Below are 16,987 nucleotides of genomic sequence, written 5' to 3' on the forward strand. Positions count from 1 at the left end.
GTACAAAGTGAGCAATCCTATTGCCAAAGCACTGACACAACAACTGAACATACCCCAGAGGTAGCAGATAGGAGCTCAACTTCCTCCTCCTTGTGCAAGCTTCAGTCTGTGAACCCCACACATAAGAGAAGCCCCATGACTGCTGGTGTGGATGCTGTCCCACTTGTGGAGGAAGGAGTCTCCAGCTCCATTTTGCCTGGAAAGTTGATGTAATCATGGGATGGCAGGGAAGTGAGACAGAGTGCACATGTGTGTACCAGGTGCCACAAGCAGGGCAGTCATCTGCCTGTGTAGGATAAGGGATCATCTTCTCTTGCCTTCCTGGTTCCTCACATACTGTTCACTAGAGAAAAATACTTAAAGAAAACCTATAGGGAGTTTGCGCATTCACCAAATGATAATGAGCTGAACATGTTTCCATAGCTGCACCCTTCAGAGATTTCCAGCACACACCTGAAACCACATCAGCTGTAACATCAGACCTCAGTTATGTCAAAACCACACAGCCACAGCAACATCAGCAAGATTCAGAGGGAATTAGACAAACTGTCTTTTACAGTACTCAAGGAGGAAATGGGGAGGAAAGGCAAATGTGTGACTGGGGCCTGGTGTTGGGGCATTCCCCTGTGCACTGTGTCTCCTGACAACAACAGAAAATTAGATTCCCTTGGGTCATCAGCATCAAGTATACAAGGGGGAAACAACTGACATCAAGAGGTAAACTCACCATAGCAAAAGCAGCTGGGGGACTATTTGCAATCCCATTTCCATCACCCACCCCACCAGGCCTCACTGAGGAAACCAGGACATGTGTCAGACAAGAGTGGAGCCTAACACCCTGCGAACTGCTGGCCTGCTCCACGAGATGTGCCACCGGAAGGACCAAGGCACAGGAAGGCATGCTGCTGTCTCCACCTGCCACTCACTGCAGCTTTTCTGTCCATCGCAGAAAAATAAAATAAATTTATTTTAATTCCAAATGAATAGTTCCAAAATAAAGGCTAAACAAAGATTTAGACTGAGAGATCTTGATCTAGATTAAAGATCTAGATGGGGGCAAATGAACAAAAATCGCGGTTTCCTGCCTGTAGTTTGGTATCTAAAGGAATCTAAGAATATGCAGTATGAACTGCAGATTTTATTAGGTTATTTAAACTCCAAAGTTCACCATATTCCCATTTTACACAGCATATGGCAGAGAAATCCAGCAGAAGCTGTTGAGCTGTAGTGGCACTGGCTGCAGACACAGATAGGCCGCACCAAAAGGACAGCATCCTGTGGACGTATGGATGTGCATGCACATGCTTTGCATTGCTCTGAGGAGGAGAAAAAAAAAGCCAAATATCTCAGCTGTTTTCCTATGTAAAGAATAGAGTCTCTGGATTATAAAAGCATCTGCCTTCGTGTGCATGAAAGATAAACTTGTAACCTGTGGCATAAGCAAGAGGATAGCCGCTAACATGAGAACTGGAACAAATTTCACCTGTGAGTTATTCCTGTCTGCCTCGAGGTTTCTTACGCTTCTCTTCAATTCCCTTAGTTCCCATTGATGACAGTGAGTCGTAACACATAGGTCAATCTTCTGGGGGATGTGCAAGTTAAAAATAAAGACACAGGTCACTGCAGTCCAGATAATCCATTCACTGCAGCACTATGCAATGCCACGAATACCCTGCAGTGGAGCTGATGGAGTCGGTGGAGCTCAGGGCATTCACCAGCTGCAGGGTAGGAAGTGCTGCCCCGAAGGCTAGCAGAACACTGCTGTGAATGCCTGGAACTCCCCTCCCACACTGCATGAAACCCAACCCAAACAAGAATAGAAACCCTCTGAAAAACATTACGCTGCTCAAAGATGGTGTACTGCTTATTTTCTCTAAGCGAGACTCAAAATAATCTATTAATGCAGCTTTGGAATCCATTTTTCTGCTGGAGGCCTTAGTGTGAAGCCTCAAAGTCCCATGAGCATAAAAATCTCTTCTCTGTGTGTGTTCAAATTTAGCAGAAGCACTCATGCAGTACTCAGCAAACCCGCGTGCACCATACTTGCTCACCTGCCCTGACATTCAAACTGGCCATGGCCTATATGTGTCCTATGTTGTACACTACATATTCCATATTTGCAAATACCTCCAATCCTATTAGCTTGTGTAGGCTCCAGTTTGAAGCTTTTATTTATTTTATTTTGAGCTTGTCAGGACTCCTCCCCTACTAATGTAGCTTACATAATCCTTTTCTAGAGATGACAGATGTGCATTTTCAAAAAGAGGATCCTGCATCTGTGCTTCATTTTGTTTTACTGAAGCTTAATCAGTACTTCGTTAACAGCACCATGTAAGAGATGTCATCAAGGCTTATGCATTTCACATGCATTTGTTAACTTGACAAATCTAATCAAGAGAGCTAAAGTTGAGAATGGAGAGAAACTGACACTTCTTTCCCTACAGAACCTTTAGCATTTCAGGGTTAGTTCAACGCCATAAGTGAAAAGAATGCTTGGACTCAGACCTTGCTCTACACAGATCTAATTCTGAATTATTGCTATTTACAGCTATGCCTATGTACATATATCTTGCAATGTTTAGTAACTCTACTGCAACTTCTCACTTTATATCTCAGTTCCTCCTTTCTTCCACCTGCAAGTGTACTAAAAATAATGAGCTTCAAAACAAAAATATTTTTCTTCTAATTTCTTTTTTAAAATCATGTTGTTACTTAGCTGAAAAGAGTTAGAAAGGGGACAAGAGATCCTTTTGCATATTCCAGATGTTCCTTTAGAAAGCTTCTCAAGACACAGGAACATACAGCTGCAGATTATACACAGCACAATTATCTGACAGCTCTGACTGACTCCTCTCTAAATACAAATATGATTGTTTCTACAAACATTTCTACATAATGGAACAGACAAGAAAGCTGTTAAATTGCAGGATCAGTAAATAATGGTCATAGATCTCTCATCAGTCCCTTGTCTTGTCGTCAGTGGAAGATGAGCATGATTTGCACCTCAGGAACAGAGGTTACTGCAGGGACAGTCTCTAACTACAACAAGGAAAAAGATGCAGAGGTAAAGCTAAAGTTTCATTCTCCTTTCACTGAGAACCCTTGAGGGTGAGGGGACTGAGAGGGCAACAGTTAGGGCTGCTGTGCTCCAGGTCAGCAAGCACTGCTCTCTGCATGGCGGCAGTTCGCATCCATTTGTACTGGGGGTGCCACTTCTTGTAGTGCCCAGACTATCACCATTTCACCTCACCCCTTCGTGTTAAACACATCTTCCTGCCCCGAGGTGCTTCCCAACAGAACAGGTCTGGCACGCGGATCATGCAGCAATCTGCAAGTCTCTATGGCACTGCTCCAGGCAGGATGCAATATCACAGCACACACAAGGCTTGCCTTGTTATCACTCCTGGCCACCATCCCCTTAACTCCCACACAGTAACCAGAAGTTGGCTTTCTGAAAAATTCACGTCCTCCTCTAGAGAAGACATTGCTCCCTCTGAATCAGCACTGAATCCACACTTCAGAGAGGAATTCAGTTGTTTTGATCACATGGCTCAAGCTAATATTTTCTTTATTGTAGGAACGATGACTTTCTTCCTCATAATATTCAGTCTGATAACAACATGCAACAGCACCACACCTACTCCTGCAGTTTTTGAAAAATACAAAGACATATACAGACCAGTGAGAGAAGTCTGCACCAAAATACATTTGCAAGTCTACCTGACGTAAGGCAACACCTATAACTTGTTTGTGATCATCCCCATTCTCTACTATAATCATTTTGAGGTTCATGAAACTCAGTTCTGATATCCAGGGAAAAATTGCCCTGTATCTTCATCTTCAAAATTAATAAAGACTATTAAAAACAAATGCATAAATTTACATGTGGACAATGAAAGCCTGTGTTTCTCAAACAGTGTAAATATTTACAACACAAGATAGCGAAGAAGCAAAACAATTTCATTATTGTTCAGTGAGGACATTGCTCACATTCTGTATTATACATGGATAACAATGATGTATTTCTAGGAAAATCCTGTGCTACATCACTTATTTTCCAGTACATCAGAGGATAACATTTGTGAAGGCTATTTATGAACAACAGGCGCCTAAGCAACGTTTTTCACTATTGTTTAATTGCTGCTAGGCAAACCGTTCCTCCTAAGCCAGGGTAAAAAGAACATAGTATTTACTAAATGATTCTGTATTTTGAAGAAGTATGAAATCGTTGCCTCTTTGTCCCTGGGTGAATAAGAAATTTCCAAATTGGTGCACATAATGTATTTCTTTTGAATGATTCATGAGTTAAACCTCAGATAACTTAAGTCTGTAAGTAAAGAGTTACAACATATCTTTACTCTGGAAATCTTAAAAATAAATCTATCTTTCTGCATCATTATGACATACTGCTAAGCTCCTTCTAAGGAAATAGCTAATAACTACATTCCGTAGAACTTGCACAAAGCAGAAATTAGAGAGCTCCAAACCAGACTCTTCAAAAGCTCAAGTGCAAAGCAAGAAGGCCAACGTACCAAGCAATCTCTCCTTGATTCCTCTACAAATACGTATGATACCACTAAGTTCTGTTTTCAACCACTTTTTCCCACGTTTAGAAGTAACCTGACCTTCTGATGCAAAAATAGCTACCTGAAGTCATTTGCTTTCCCCTGAAGTTAAGAGAGTTAAATTGTAAATAAATCTTAAATCCAGGGGAGGACTACATACAGGTCATTGAACTGCAAAGGCTTTCAGTGAGAGCTTTTTACTGGAAATGTAGGCACCCTACGCCTGAACATTTTATGGCCTTTTTGGTCTTTTTCCATACTAATGCCTTCTCTATACATTTGCTAACATCAAACAAGAGCCTCCTTTTTCAGCGGGAGGATCAGCATTGCCACCTGCACAAGAGCTTGTGCTCCAGAAAGGATAACAAGCTGTGGGATCCATCCACTGCCCCACATGCACAAGTGCTCACCTTTTCTCCCCCCTAAATATCAGCAATAAAGAGGCGTCCTCACCAGCTGTGGTTCAGGAAGTCAAAGCGTTTAAGTTCTTCACTTGACCCCTCTGTGCAATGGCAGGATAACAGTACTTCCCCTTACCCACTTTCCATCTGCTTCACACGCACACATAAGTTCTGTGGTGCTGACACTGCTCCTTGCTGTAGCAATACACTGTATCTGGTACCACCACAATTCCAGGCACTGCAGACAGACCAGTGATAACAGCAGGACAGGTGTTAATCACTCCCCAGGTTCACACCTGCATGGTCACAGCCTCTAGATTCTTGGTTTGACAGAGCTGCTAGAGAAACAAATATGGTGTTACTCATCAATTCCAACGTGACAGTTGTGCCATGGTGTATATTTAGGTCAGATACAAGGTCTTTTACAGTGAGGGTGATGAGGCATTGGAACAGGTTGCCCAGAATTGTGTGGGGGGTGCCCCATCCCTGGGGACTTTCAAGATGAGGCTGGATCAGGCCCTGGACACCCAGATCAAGCTGTGGATGTCCCTGTTCATTGCAGGGGAGCTGGACTAAATGATCTTTAAAGGTCCCTTCCAACTCCAAGGATTCTGTGATTCTGTAAGAAGCCCCGTGTAACAGTATTATCATTGAACAGCAAAGCTGTGTAAAGCCTACAGAGAGGGTCCAGATCTGAACAGAATTAACTTCCCTCCGACACCAGAATAAGATGGTCTCTCCCAGCTGCAACCTCATCACAGTGCAGGCAGTGACATTAAAAAGGCTGCGTGTTCTCTTCTTATCTCAAGTATCCCTGGTGCACTTTAAAGACCAGGCAGCCAATTTCAGTGGGCTGACAAACAGCCAGCCTTCCCGTGCCCCAGCCCCCCATGCAGCACAGGGCTGACACCAACACGCAGTGGCAGCACCGAAGTGTCAGCAAAAACAGTTTCCTTTCATTAGCCAGTTATTTCATGCAAGTGTGCTGCAAGGCGTGTTGAGTCTGCGTGTCCTCCCCCATAGCCCCACTCTGCCACCAGAAAAGGAGCTGGCATCACTGAGCCCCCGGACAAGGCCCTCCTTACCACGATCTATAAAAGCCCATTCATCCCCACTGTACCTAAAATAGCCTCTTGATGCGATCATGAGCTGAATACACGACTGTGGATTCCTTTCTTACACTTACAAGAAACCAAGTGTCCACTGGTTACTTCCTCACCCTCTGCCCTTGTTCTTTGTTCTGCAATCAAGTGTTGACCCTTTCTGTCCCATTCCATATTAGATCCTTTACTTCTTCAAATAAACATCTTACAAGAAGTTTGGAGAGACATTATGAAACTCCACCTACGCACTTACATACTCTGTACACAATCCTATGAAAAAATGTATTGCAGCTGTCTATCATCAGCATTAAAGGAGGATTTGTAAAGCCTGTGGACTACAGGCAGCTGCAGAAGGCTGCAAAGACTAAAGCCAAGTGTCCAGGTAAACAGAAACGACGCCTGTTTGTAAGAATTACACAGATTTGTTTCTTGCAGCTTGCGGGACTCACAACACTCCACTGCTCTCCCACTTAACGGACTTCTTGTTTTTCCTCCAGAAGATGCTCAAAGCAATTTTCAGGTGTCTAGTAAAGGTGGTGAGGAGCTCAGGCCATTAGAGAGCAATGGATTGTGACACAAAACAAGGTTACTACCAGCTTCCTTCTGAGCCAGGCCAGTGAGAGGGCTCCTGGGTATATGCACAGGGCAAGCAAGTCGATATGGGAAGTTGTCCATACAGGGAAACGTTTAAAATAAATTCAGGATCATGACCACATCACCAATATCAATCAACATGTCACATCTTCCAACCTTATCGCATTTATATGTGGCTTTTCTGTCTTCTCCCCTAATGGATGTGCTTTCCTTTAAATTAGTTTAGACAGGAGCCAGCATGATGAGCCAAGTGTGCTGAATAAGGCCCATGCAATTCTGGTGCACATGAGCACTATTTTAAAATCTGAAGCATTCATGAGGACAAAAACTAGAAGGAACAACAGTTTCTATCAGGTATTTGTTGAAATGGAAGGCGAGAAGGAAAAGGTCATTTTTTAGCTGAAATTTTATTAATACTGGAAGAAGGCATACTGTTGGAAAGAGGGGAATATTGAACCTGATGAGGTCAAACAATGAGTAGGTAAAATATTACTACAGAATCATAATACAAATGTCTGCTGCACTAGCATAATAGACAAATAAGAGCATATCTCTTTATCAACCAGCTTAAAATGACAAATAAAAGAAAAAGAAAAAAAAAGAAGAAAACTATGCTCTATTCCAAGTGCAATAGATGATGCCAGGCAATCAAGTCAAAATCCCCTGTGCTCTGCTCGCTTCAGACAGTTGGTATGTCCACCCCAGAGACAGTCCCATCTTTGCTATAGGCTGTCCAGTGCAGGCTGAACAACAGCACCAAGACTTCCATGCAGTACTTAAAGATGAAGGATATGGACTCTGACACCTCAGAAATGATGGAACCCACAAGTGACCAAAACATTTATGATTTCTCCTTGGAGAACCCAACCATTTCCCTTCAGTCTCTGGGTACCAGAGGAAGCATCTCAGAATCTGTCCCCTCTGTGTCACATGTGACACGATGCCTCACACAATTCTGCACTACCTGTGCTCTCTGTGAGCAAGGCACGAAACCTTGGTCCTGCAGGGAGTCTCAATCCTGTTTACAGGGACAAATGATATCCACTGAATAGTAGCAGCTGGCAATGGCAAAAGCTCCTCTTTCACAAGCTCCCTTTGCCATCCTCTGTCAAAGAAGTAATTTGGTACAATCCCACATCCCCTGCATTCTCTGCAAAGCTAACAGAAGTGTCACACTTTAGCAAGGTCAGCTCTCACTGTACCACTGCAGAGGACAGCAACTAGCTAACTTAGAAACTATCTCATAAAGAGGCTATAAAGTAAGCAAAGACCAACCTTATGAGATGCTACATAACAGCTGAAAAGGCTCCTTTTTACACACTGCCAAAACACGCTGCTTCTACTGTAAAACCAGGCAGCTGCTCTTAGAGCACTAAACCAATGCTACTGAACAGTTTGAAACAGGAAACAAAAAAGATGCCACAGACACACAGTGTGGAAGGGTTTGTTTGCACGGTCAGTGTTTCAGGGACAACAAAGAATTTTCTCTAAGACAACGTACCAAGGAGGGTGAAAAAAGGCATGCTGACAAAACAGCACCCTACAGCATCTGGCTGGGGAAAAGATACAGCAGGAGCTCAGGGCAAAGCCGGTGCCATCACTCTGAGCTAGTCTCCCCCCTGAATGCCCCCTCCAAACACCGACTCTCCTAACTGGCAAACCAGAGATTTCACTTCAATCTCTGATCTTGCCCAGCCTGCGGATTATAAATTAGAATACTTCTCCAATTAGAGATCAACGGTGGAATTAGCAGGTGGGTTATTTTTAGCAGCCGTCTGATTGAGCCAGTGCCACCGAGTTACAAGTGAGTCACCGCCTTTCTAACAACTATGTTTTAGGCACCAACTTCCAATGCAACATTCAGTATCTCTTCAAAAGCCATCATCTGTCTGTCATCTTTGCTGGGAACAGAGAAGAGGGAAAGCAGCTATCACTCAGCCCAGAAGAGACTTCTGAAGAGCTGCAGGATTCTCGCGCAGAGCCTAGAAGGAATTGCAAGGGGAGATAAAGACGTCTAGGAAAGGCACAGCTATCTTCACACAGCAGCGAAGGCAGCTACATGCTGAGCAACCTGTCCCTCTGACAGCTGCCACGCCGCAGTGGCATATTCTACACTGGGTGTCTCAGGAGGCCCAGCAGCAGCACACTGCACTGTGTCATTGCTCGCCAGGCTAAAGCACGACTTGGCCTCCCAGTGATTTTCTTCCCTTTTCTCGGCACATTCTAGTAAAGGAAGAAGAAAGAGCACACAAAGGGCTCAGCTCAGAAACTCACCAGCTCTGCCCTGGCTCCCAGGTGCTGCTGAGGGCAAACCGCACCATGGGAGAAGCTGGACTGTGCTTCTGCGTGTCCACGGTGTGGCCTTGGGGGGATGTGACGTACTGTCATGCTGCTTTCCATTCCCCTCCTCTGCTGACATGAACAACTTTCAGACTTGAAACTCAATGGCTTCCTCATCTTATTAAATTCCCTATTGTGACTCAGATGTCTCTTATGTACATTAGTTAGATTACATCAATCACAAGGAGCATCCACGAGGCTCACAGGATATGGCTCAAAGGAGGACAGTCAGAGTTGGATGATCAGCTTGGAGTTTCCTTCCCTTCTTTACAGAAGAAATAATGTCAGTTACAACCAAGTGACCAGGGATAAATATATCGCTCACAGGATCTTGTGGAAAGCACAATAATACTGAAGTACCAAGGTACAAATGGCAAACACACCTTGCCTGAACAAAGCGACTGCCCTGGAGCAGAGCCATACCTGCAGCCTTCCACAAGCCCTGCAGCAGGCAGAGCCCATTAAGAGAGGCTCGGCCAGACCCATGCGGGACTCCATGCGGGAGCTTACATACGGCAGCTATGGAGGACCTGAAAAGTCAGCTGGCAGGAGCCAACCAGCAGGATACCTCCTGGCATCACAGGCCCACCAAGCCCAAGTGAAGCCCCCGTAACACTGCACAATGTGAAAATGGAGATGGGAAAACTTCCCAGTGGTCATTCAGAGATGGCATGTTTCCCAGGTGACAGGTAGAACTCAACTACACAGAGAAAGCAGGCAACCATAATAAATGTCTAACACACGTAACAGGAGACCGCAGTCAAGAGATAGATGTATGATGGATGGTCCTGTGTAAAGAACTGGTCCTGACTCTGTTTCCTCAGGCTCAGCTCAGGCTCTCCATCAGCTGGACTGCACAATGCTGTGCTTGCTTATTGCCAGGGTATCACTGAATGACGATTTCTTATTCCTTTCCCATAACACTGTACTTGGAGAAGCTGATATCAACACCACTGGTGAACAAAAGCCTATGCCTGGTGCAGATACAAGTGTCTCAAGGTCCTCAGAACACCACACGCTGACCATGGGAGACTCAGATCCCAGGAAGAAGAAAACCAACATAAGACCTCACAGCATACATCAGACAAACCCACACTGTACCACGAGCATCTGAGAAGCAGTGCTACTGAGGAGTAAAAAGCAAGAGGTACTTAGGCAACCCTGGTACATGGCATAGAGCTCTGGCAGGGCCGACTATTGCTGCTTTGAACACAGAGCTTTGAAGATGCAGCTCTAGTCTTTCACTTGCACACTGTCTACTTAGAAGCAAAGCCATGTACCTCTTTTAAAGAAAGTAACCAGATGGATCATGAAAGGTGAAAGAAGAATTATTCTGAACTTCTAGCCATTTGATAAACACAACAGGGTCTTGCAAACCTCACCTGCTCAGAAATTTGCCAGGAAAAGACCACACTGCAGTTCTCCTTCCCTCCCAGAAAGATATGTAAAAAGGCATCTCACCTCTAAAATGCCTCAGAGCTGCAGAGCTCTTCAGGTGTAGCAGAGCATGGCTCTTTCTCACCCACCTGCCAAAGCACGTAGCAGCTTGTACAGAACAACACAGGGCCCATTCAGGCCTTGCAGTTTTATAATGAAAGCAGCTTGGTGAATGTTTTCACAACATTTGGAAGACTTAACTCCAGGGGTCTTGCTCAGAGGTTATCCTCTCCCTTCAGGTCTGAGCCTCGGACAAAGGGTACAAAATAGTTGAACACCACTGTCATGTGAATCACAGAAATAAAATACAGTCCTCATGCAAAGAAACTGCTGAACAACAATTACATAGAGTTTTCACACCCCAAAGCAGAGATATTTCAACAACACAGCGTTAACACACTGCATAAGGACACCAATCCTTTCAGAAGGCTGAAATCTGATCTCTTTTATTGGCTTCTGCTTTGTTATGTCAAGAGCAACGTTAAACCTCCCTGCAATTTTTTTTTAATCAAACATGCTTCTTTTTTTCTTGTTACCTCTCAAGATCAAGCCAGCCTGACAAGCCTCCTGTAATTTTACAACTGAACCTCTCCTCCTTCCACCCCCTTATGTTATCAAACATTAATTTTGTGAAGAGGCTGCTGCACAGCGCCAATTCTAATTCAGCAGCCATTCTTAAGCCTTTCCCCCAAGCTTTCAAAGCACCTTGCAAAGAAAAGCAGCCATCCAAGGGGCAGAAGGATTGGCACGCTGATAGCTTGCATTCTGGTGTCCTGCAGCTGCAGCATGCCAAGTGTCACCCACTCACATGGACTGTCCTGTGTCTAAAAAAGTGCTATCTATCTCCACGAGCTTTGGCGCAGGGTGAGGCTGCAGCTCTTGGCTGTGACATTGCAGCTTACTTTCCCTTCCTCCTATGATGCCTGCTGTTTCGGTAAATATCTGACATTTGGCCATCGGGTTCAGAAGTTACTAGCAGTGTGATTGCATAAACACATTTCCTACCGGGAAGCGGGCTAAAATCCAGTCATTAGAAAAAAAACACCCAAGAGCATTACAATAGGTGGGCCAGATACAATAGGTAATAGCATTGTAATATTGTAATAGCATTACAATAGGCGGGCCTGAGCTAGCAGAGATATACAGTAGGCACAGGTCAGGTGGCCTGAACCAGAAAATACAGGCTGAAAGCAGGAACGAGACTCAGATTTCCTGTCTCTCATGACAAACCTTTAGCTGCTATGTGAACTTCCTTCTTCCTTAGAGAGCTGTGCAGACTTAGGTTCTCTTTGCAGCAAGACACCATTTAGTTGTGCATGCATTTATGCTGCTTGGAATAAGAAAATGCTCTCACTGACAGTTTCTTCTCAGTATCAAAGATCAGCAGTTTCTCCCTAAGTTTGTAGTCTACTTTTTTTATTATATATAACTGTGTGTGTGTGTGTGTATGCACATACATATATACACACTTCTTCCATTGAAGCAGCTTGAATATAAAAGGCTGGTTACAGACTGAGCTAGAGGAAAACCACTGACAGCAAGTGTCCTTTCGAGTCCTGGCACCTCCAACTGTGATTTGGCAGGCTGGCTCTACATGAAAATGACCCCAAAGCTATGATGATGATAATCACACTTAAATGGACAACACTTTGGATGCAGATCTAAAGGGAAAACTCATTTCACTTAACAGAAAGGAAGGAAAAACCAAAAACTTCTGTTAACCCTCCCAGGCTGTTCCCATGTGTATTCTGCACTCTGTTGTCATGTACCGTAAACTACGACCTCACACTCCTCACATTACTCTGATACGTCAGACTTTACTGGGCTCATTAAGAACAGAAAAGCCACCACCAACTTTCACTTTCTATCTATCACAACAGCGTTCATCAAGCCCTTCAGTGTAATTCTCTTAAGAGCAGTCTGCTGAATGTGGTCATGGGAGAGAAAGGCACAGAATGATGCTCAGAGAGGGCAAGATGAGGCATCTGCAAGAACTCCATGCTAAAATATGGCCTGTAGTATGAAAGCACAGCAGAGCTCTACACTGCATGACTCCATGTTCCACCCCATCCATCCCTCTTCCCATATTACGTAACACAAATATGTCACATTTTTCATTAGCCTTCCTCTTCTGACCGATGCATTTGCAGTTACAAGAGATTATAACAAGGACTGGCCTAATAGTGAATCATCCTCAATAGCACACTGTGCTTTTACAACTAGAAATAGAGGGATCAGAGAGATTAATCCTCTGTCCTGGATCACATGAGGAGCCAGTGGCAGTGAAAGCAAATATAAACAGTCACAGGAAGTCCTTCGTCCTGCCACAGCTCCCTGGGCTTTGAAGGAGATGCTGTCAGCAGGATATGCTTTACGAAGTCACTGGGAATGATGTTAAAGAAAGGAAGCCATGCAGCTATCAGGAAAAGAGGCACTCTCATTAACAGTCCATGTGACATCACCCGCCTGCAGGAAGGTAGAGGCCAGGTTCACACCCACTGCCACACGAAGCTCTCTACCACAGTGAGTGTTGTCTAAACATTTCCTCAGTGTTTAATTGGTGATATAAAGCAATTTGTACATGGGAAACCTGTTGCTTCCTGTTCTATTGATAATATTCAAATGGCCCTCTAAAGGCAAAATTCTTCTGTCAAAAAGTAGACACGTCAAGAAGGGAATACAGCGATGCGTGGATCCCCACTACTGCACCTGTGCACATTCCTGGGTAACAGGAGACTGGAACCCAAAACCTAGCTCTGAACAGCAGTATGCCCAAACCCTAAAGCTGCACTGATGGCACAGAGCTATTAGCAGAGAGTGAGTCAGAGCGTCAAATTATTCTGGTCATTAGAACCAGGAAATCAGACCCAGGGGAAGACTCTGTCTGTTAAGAAATGCCATTTTTGTTCCTACAGATACTCTTCTCTGCTGTACACACAATAAAGCAGAACTGAAAAGCTTGTTGAAAACGAAGTAGGTGAGAAGAAGGGAAGCTACAAGTATTGGTTTGCTTTTCTAAAAAGTAGCAACGCTGTGTGTATCCACATACATACTTCTGGTCTGTCACGCAGGCTCCTTCTGTCCTTCCTCCCTTCCTCTCTGTGCCTTATCTAACTGACCTCCTTGATTCAAAGAGAAGTGGTTCCTGTCCTACGTTCAGAACAGGGCAGAAGGCAAACTACCTGCTTGGGCAAGAACTGCTGGGGATGTCTGGTTCCTCGAAACAAACCTCTTATCCTTTGCAGTGTGCAAACTGAGGATCTTAGGGAAGCCATGGCCAAAGCTGGGGGGAAAGCTGCCGTCAGCCCTTCTCAGTCATCTGTTAAATGAGATTCCTAAATTCCATGCCTCTTTTATCAAAAAGAAAACTGGCACAGCTGTCCATGAGCGGCCCCACCGGCACGCTGGGCTGCTGACGTGCATCTGCCCTCCTGGTGCTCTTTAAGGACAGAAACGTTGGGGGCAGATATCAAGGCATACAGAACTGAAACACAGGAGTTATCCACCACAATATACACAACCTTTATGATCTGTACCAATCCTGGCTGCTTGCTCTGCAAGGTTTAAAACCAAGATCCTTTGATGAGCCTTGAGCAGGAAAGCATTCATCTAAATAGTTGACTGTGCATCTCATTTCATGAAGAAAAAAGTAGAAAAATCTCAGCCACAGTTTCTAGAATCTGATAATATTTTGTGACCTATGAGACATACAGCTGGCATCAGTAATTCCAACAGTATTTTCAATCAGCTGTGACATTCTGTCAGGTCTCTGGCTGAATTCAAGATGTGCTGCCAATCTCCCTTACCTGTCTGGAGGTCTCTCAGGCAAACCGCAAAGAGGAATCTATTTTAGAAGACAGGCAGTTGAACAGCCATTTGCATGCACCTTTCCCCTGCAGCAGCCCAACCTTGCTGACCAGCTGGGCACAGAGGGAAGGTCAGCATTCCCCATTCTCTGGGGAAAGAAACTGCAAGCACTGGAAACTCTTGATGGTTGAGATCTCTGTGGCTGTTTGTGAACTGTCTGGTGATGAGTTACATTTAAGAATAGCACGGCTCTTAAAGTCTATTGTTAATTGCATTGAACAGTTGGAAAAAAAAACCAAAAACAACCCCAAAAAAACCCTCAGTGCTTCCGAAGACTTTGCAAGGGCATCTCGTCCACTTACCTACCCCTGAATCAATAAACACAATGTAATCTGTTAAGTGGTTGTTCAGAGCTTCACAGGAATGCGGTTACACGGTACATTCCTTGATAAAAGACCTGCAAAAAATGTTGTGGTAAGCACTAAAGGACAATTTGCTTTGGAAATGAGGAGCTGTTTGGCCAAGTGGTGTTCTCAGGAAAGGCCAAAGGACAGAAATAGTAACACTGGCCCTGACTCAGTAAAGATGCAAAGATCTGGAGGTGTGGAGCTTCACTACCAGCAAATCCCACCCAGCAAGTCTAAGACGAGCTCTGCTATGCCATGCAGGCTGCCACCACGCCACAGAACATCCTGAGTTGAAAGAGAACCATAAGGACCACAGAGCCCGACAGCAGACCTTTGAGGCCAACGCACAAGTCAATAAAACAGAAGCCACTGCAAGCTCTGCACAGCTTCTATGAAGATGGCTGTTTCCACATCTCGCAAAGAAATTCCTTTGCTGAATGAGATGCGTGGTTTACGTGGTTTGCTTGTGCTGTTCCTGCAGCAGCTCACACTACGTCTTTCAGAAATGAAAGCAGCGGAGCAGACGGTAACACCACAACTTATTCCCCAGGAAAACTCCCCCTCTAACACCTCACGGCCTAGACTTCATATTTTCCCAGAATTTTAGTTTTCTGTTCTTTAGAGCTTTCCACAGCTTTGCTTATCGCTATTTATATACGCAAATGTGGTGGATTAAATTAATTTAGCAAATCCCGAAGTGATGAAAATGCCATTTTCCACAGAAGTGACCACAAACTCAACACATGTTATTTAAAAAAAAAAAAACAACACGCCTGCCCAAGTCTTACTCTGAAAAACCTGACATTGCCCAGACCATGTTACCCAATTAGACAAATTAATCTCCCATTTGTTTCAGACACAAGGGAGGAAGCGGTGGGTGTGAAATCCAGATGAGAGCAATCACTTGGAATTATAGGAACTTCTTTATTCTCCAGTACGCAAACCCATGAGAGCACCAGGAAGCAGCTATCCAGGAACAGATAACATCTTCGGGTCCTATGAGCCAATCAGATAAAATGCAGGGCCAGAGATGACCTATTTTCCTAAGCAGTGTTTCAAAAGAGGATGAGCAGTTCAAGGGTCTCAGAGGCCAGAACAGCCATAATTAAGAAAACAAGACAGTATTTCCACAAGGGGATTTGGCTGAACTGCTGAGTGTCTTACATTCTGCTCTGCTGCTTGCAGAAGTTCTGGATGGCCAAACCTTCCTGTGCAATTAAAGTTCTGGGGTGGGTTTTCAGAGACACAGATAATATTAACTTTCTCTGACATCTGATGGAATTTGGGCATTTGAACCATCTCCTATGCATTTCTGTAGAACGTACTAGACAAACACTCCATGTGTTTTGGAATGTGCAGTAAGAATCAGAGAAAAAAAGAAAAAGAAAAAAAAAAAGCAGAAGAGACTTTTCCTAATAGGTGCCATGACAAAAATGCATTGCACTTGAAACAGCAGCTCTATGCCTACAAATCAGTTATACTTCTTCCTGCCTCTGTTCCACCACCCTCTGAAGCAGAGGGGAAGTGCCTCCCCATCTTACCAACTGCATCCAAATTCCTGCAGAGTGGTGAGTTCTGCCACAAGCAAACAGCACAAATGGCACCAGGTTCCTGCAAGCTCTGCCCGTCACAGCCTATTCATTTGGCAGAAGAGCTCAGCAATCACCTCTTACAGAATATTCATAAGACCATAAGACTATATGAAGACTCATAAGACTATAGGACCGAGAGCTCCTTATACAAAACTTACACAAAACAAAATAAAAATCATAAATAAAGAATGGTACAGTCATTGCTGTCTGTGCTTCTCATAGCACATTCTCACTCGAGTCTCCAACAGCCACGTATGAAGCTGGCTATCAGTCACCTTAGGGCTGACTGCTTTTGACAGGTATGACAGGAAAGACTAAGAGCAGAAGACTCATTTTCATCACGCTGCAGAAACTGTAAGGAGAACCTGCCACTCCTCCCCTGATCAGTACTACTGGGAACAGCCATGCTCCTGCACCAGTCAGCTTCCTCCAGTAATAACGGTGCTTGGAACAGCAGTAAGGAAACCGGGCTGGCAGAGAAGAGAGTTCGGCGTGCTGCCAAAGCAGGTGCCGACAGACTCAGCAGATGGACTCCTTTCACCGTTGGACGTGGGAGAGTTGCCTGTCCAAAGGGTTAGACTGCAATAACAGAAATTAAAAGCCCCTCATCCTGTAGGAAGCAGGCGGCCTGCTGAATCAGTACTTCCTCACGACAGTTCAGACTGGGCTAAATCAGCCAGGGGACAGGTGGATTTCCTAGTGCTAGAATGGCAACTGCCTCATTTGGGTACCTCCACCAGC

The 16,987-nt window shown here is 44.5% G+C and overlaps 1 protein-coding gene across 3 annotated transcripts in view; it reads right to left on the reverse strand.

Annotated features, from left to right (window-relative positions):
• The window catches only part of MARCH8 (membrane associated ring-CH-type finger 8), an 88,013-nt gene that overhangs the window by 69,504 nt on the left and 1,522 nt on the right, over nt 1–16,987 (reverse strand). Inside the window, exon 1 of one of the 3 annotated variants that reach the window (NM_001397783.1) lies at nt 8,938–9,036. The exons of the other annotated variants lie outside the window; for them this stretch is intronic. The gene's annotated coding sequence lies outside the window, so the exon portion shown is untranslated. Of the gene's footprint in view, nt 1–8,937; nt 9,037–16,987 lie in introns of those variants that run through there. 3 annotated transcript variants of the gene reach the window in all.

Source organism: Gallus gallus, chromosome 6, assembly GCF_016699485.2.
Source record: "Gallus gallus isolate bGalGal1 chromosome 6, bGalGal1.mat.broiler.GRCg7b, whole genome shotgun sequence".
NCBI lineage: Eukaryota > Metazoa > Chordata > Aves > Galliformes > Phasianidae > Gallus > Gallus gallus.